This window comes from Eptesicus fuscus, chromosome 5, assembly GCF_027574615.1.
Source record: "Eptesicus fuscus isolate TK198812 chromosome 5, DD_ASM_mEF_20220401, whole genome shotgun sequence".
Classification (NCBI taxonomy): domain Eukaryota; kingdom Metazoa; phylum Chordata; class Mammalia; order Chiroptera; family Vespertilionidae; genus Eptesicus; species Eptesicus fuscus.
The window spans coordinates 31,120,195-31,125,006 of record NC_072477.1 but is presented as its reverse complement, the minus strand read 5'-3'; positions in this window follow the sequence as shown (position 1 = coordinate 31,125,006).

The following is a 4,812-nucleotide window of genomic DNA, read 5'->3' as shown; positions in this document are numbered from 1 at the left end:
CTCTTTTGTGTGAGAGCTGTAGAGTCGTATAAAGAAAAGGTCTTAAATAACATTCTCTCTGGTCTTTGAAGAGAGTACTGCCTACTTATTCTATGGTGAATTCTTTCATAAAATCAAATGTTACTTGGTGACATCGTTACCTTTACTCTAAATCAGTGGTTCTCCACCTTTCTAATGCCGTGACCCTTTAATACAGTTCCTCGTGTTGTGGTGACCCCCAGCCATAAAATTATTTTCATTGCTACTTCATAACTGTAATTGTGCTACTGTTAATGAATCGTAATGTAAATCTGTGTTTTCCGATGATCTTAGGCCAGTGGTCGGCAAACTCAGCCAAATATCAACAGTACAACGATTTAAATTTCTTTTGAGAGACAAATTTTTTAAACTTAAACTTCTTCTAACACCACTTCTTCAAAATAGACTCGCCCAGGCTGTGGTATTTTGTGGAAGATCCACACTCAAGGGGCCAAAGAGCCACATGTGGCTCGCGAGCTGCAGTTTGCCGACCACAGTCTTAGGCGACCCTGCTAGTGGTTCTCAACCTGTGGGTCTCGACCCACAGGTTGAGAACTGCTGCTGTAGAGCCTAAGACCATCGGAAAACACAGATATTTACATTATGATTCATTAACAGTAGCAAAATTACAGTTATGAAGTAACAACGAAAATAATTTTATGGTTGGGGGTCACCACAACATGAGGAACTATATTAAAGGGTCGCAGCATTAGAAAGGTTGAGAACCACTGCTCTAATGTATCTGTTTTACATCTAGGTCTTCATTTGTTCAGTTTTCTAGAGTGACTTTCATTTGTTCACAAATTCGGTCTTCATCTCTTTCTGACCCCACCCCATGCTCACTGACAATCTCATAGACAATAAACTCACGCAAATACATATTCACAAAAACTGTGTCTGTGCCTTTCGTTCTGCACCCACCTTCCCTGGAACATCCTCATGTCCCACATCTCCTGGCTTCAAAGTCCTCTGGCTTCACATTCCACCTCGTACCGTAGCTATTAGTTTGCATGTCTCGTGTTCACTCCCAAGATGATCATCTCCAAGGTCAGAGCAAATCTGGCTTCATTTTTTATTACCCAGAGCTTACATAATAGGTTCTGAATAATTATTTGTTGAATTTAAACTAAAGTCCTTCTCTCATCAGCATCCAAGCTTCCTCTGACATGGGTTCAAGCAAACTGAGTTACAGCACAAAATCTAAATACCTTATGTAGCATACATGATTAACCATATACTTGCCCTGGAATCAGCCTTATTTCTAAGCATTAACCTCTTCCATTCACCCCAAACTATGTACGCAATCCATACATATTTCTAGCCACATGGATTAGATAGCAGTGCACCATATTATTGTTCAAGAACTAATTGTATAATATTAAGCAGATTATTTGCCCTTTCTAATTATATTCAATTACTGTTAATTTCCTTTTTTAAATTTTAGTTCCCCAAACCAATATTATCTTATGCTTCTGTGCTTTTGCACCTAACTCCTCCTCTTAGAATGCCCCCTGCCCTTATTGCATCCACAGTGTACTTCCCCCTTACTCGCTATGCTATGGCTACACTAAGCTTCTCTCTGTTTTTACAACATCCCATGATGTCAACTCCATCCCTGTGCCCTTCACTACTGTATCCTCCACACCTAGGCAATGCTTGGCACATAATGCTCATAAATGCTTACTGAATGTATCAAAGGATGAATGGGTTTTGAGGATCATCACCTTTACACCAAAGAGCAACGGGATCCATTATGATCCTTTTAGCTGCAAGTATGGATGATCCAACTAGCAAGGTCTAAACAATAAAGAGTCTTATTATGTCACACAACGAGAAGACCAAGGATAGGCAGCTTTGGGTCAGCTTCAGGTCAATTATTTCAGCTTCAGAATAACATCTTCAAACACTCAGGTTCTTTCCTTCTCTCTGTTCTACATGCTTAGCATACATGAGCCAGACCATCCCCTTTAGTCACAAAATGACTGGTATCATTTCAGATATCACAGGTAGATGATAACATCCAGCTAACAACAGGATTATCTCCTCCATCCAGCTCTTTGCATTAATGAGGGAAACCTTTCCGAGAAGGCCCTCAGTAAAATTACCCTCAGTTTTATAGGCCAAGATTAAGCTATATGCCCTACCCATTCCTAACCAAATCACTAAGAAAAGGAAGATCACCTCAATTAGACCAGTTATCATTTATCCTTTGGGGCTGGGAAGAAGTTCATTTTTCTTAAGCAGTAAAAGAAAGCCATAAAACAAAAGCAGAGCTCTGCCAACAATAAAAAGTTGAGGGACAGGGAGAAATGAGAAATGGAATTGACAAGGAAAAGGCAACCAACAGTGTCCGCCACAAGAGAATATCCACCAGCGTCCAAGTTCAGAAATACTGTTAGCCAAAGCACATTTTCTCTAGTTAAGTGCGTTATGAGGACCGGGGTCTATAAGCAAAGGCTTCAAATTAATTCTAAAAACATTTTTGACATGTAAGGACAGAGCTCCTGTTTACAACTGACCCAACTTCAATCAAAACAGCTATAGGTTTTTTTCTGTTTACTATTATTGAGGCTCCATAAAATATTTCATTTGAGGAAATAAATTCTATGACTTTAAAAAAGGAATTTAAAAATTACTGATTTATCTGATATTTTCCAAATGACCAACTGAATCTCAGAGAGATTATGTAATTTATTTAAGTCATATATTGGCCAAATATCTTGGTAAAACAGAACATCTTCAGGAACCCACGTCTCAAGGCAAAGAAATAGACCAGATTCAAGACACCAATAACCAAAGATAAGGGTGTTTGGTAACAATTTGCTTGAACCCCAATTTTTATTTATTTTTTTTTTTGAGGAAAAAAAAATCAGTATTTATTTGAGCTCTAGCATGTATTTTGCACATCCATATGAATCTCTAAAAGTTTTCTAATTAAGAAAGAGCCCAAACTTTTAGCATGGCGGGCACTAAGCTTCCAGGTGAAGGTAACACCTGGTCAGAAAGTAGAGTTCATGGAATGGGACAGGCAGCCATTGTCCTATGACTCTTGGTTTTCCTCCTCTCCCTAACATCCCTTCTCCATCTGTTTGTGGCATCATCTTCTACATGCTTCTTAAATGTTGATTTACTACAATCTCTGCTTTCTATACTTTTTGCCTCACATGTTTTATTTATTTGGTTTTGATTACCAACTTGCTAATGAACAGAAATTTCTATCCCCTGCACTTCTCCCCCATTTCAGATTTGAACTTGCAATCACTCACTGGTGATCGCCAATTAAATATTCCACACGCACCTCTAAATCCACGCCTTTAAAAATTACACCCAACACCTCGTATCTCCTCACTCACCCCCTACTTGCTCTCTCTCAGTTGTTCCCCACATGAAATATCTCCCCAATGAAGAACCCAAGCCAGAAGCCTAGTTAGTCATGCTCTGCCCTCTCTTTTCCTCACCTACACATCAAAAAGTTGTCAATTTCAACAGCTAGATCTCTTTCAAACCTACTCCTTTCTACCCTGCTCCCTGCAAACTACCCTCATCATTTTGTAGTAAATCCTTTGGTGGTATAACTTGCCCCTATAGTTCATCCTCCCTCCTACAACTATGATAATATTTCTAAAACAAACCTCCAAAGGTATTTTCTTTCTTAACAATTTTTCCACAGCTACAGGATGAAGTTCGGCTCCTCAGGGGACCCTGAAAGCCCCATCATGATTTAACTCTCACTTTCTCTCCAGACTACAAGCTATAATTTATAATATATGTTACTTACAAGTATTCTGCTAGTTGAAAAATTTTTGTCCTCTTCCTTCACTCTTCTTGTTTGATTCTTCATTTGGTAATCTTTGTTCTTTAGGAATGGCACACAGGTAAACTCCAAACCAGCCTTTGTTCAAATTAGTGGCATCTACATGAATGAGGTTTGCGTCTATTAATTTGAAAAACACCACCAGTGTAGCAGTCAACAATATCATGAGCTGGCAAGAAAAGTGATTCAGTAAAATCATTTTACTGAGCTGGTGGATCATGTCCAATTTTCTCTACCCAGTGTTCTAAAGATTCCCGCTGCATCTCTTATCTTCAGAATAGCTAACTACAAACTTCAACTTAGTTTTCCTTAGAGTAACAACTCTTTGAGAAGCTGGTGTACCCAGGTACACTGTAATAAGGATACAGAATAATATAAAGGGTGCAATGCAAACTTGCATGCTTGCTCTTTAGGGTGTCTGAAAATGTAGCTGAGGAGAAGCTCTGCAAATGCCAACCTCTCAGTGAGTAGTGGGAGGTAAGAGGAGCTGGGAGATACTGAGTGTGTGGACACTAGTGATTGTCCAAGAAACACACCGCCTGAATGATCACATAGGGATCTACCAACCATATATTGTTTAAAGTATTAAATAAGGATAACTTGATTTAAGAAAGCCACACACAAAGTAAGGAATATTAGAGAAGTGATTCAGTGAGCCTGGTGCAAGGCAGGTTCAATTTTGGCATAAGAGGCAGGTCGAAGGTAGAGCCCAGGTCTAGTGATGTTGTATTGACTTCTGCACCACAAGTAAGGCAGGCTCCTTGATGTTTCTTTCTAACATAAACCAACTCTAGCAGTCAAGAACATGACTTCCTTCCCCTTTAGGTTGCAGCCACAGTGTGCTGTCTAATGTTTAACAACTAGTTCTCTTGGTGTAATTCTGACATGAATTTTAGTTGATGTTTTGGTTACTATTAGCAAGTAGGACAAATGTGAAACAATTAAGATATTGAAATTTCACATTTGTCATTTATGTGAAC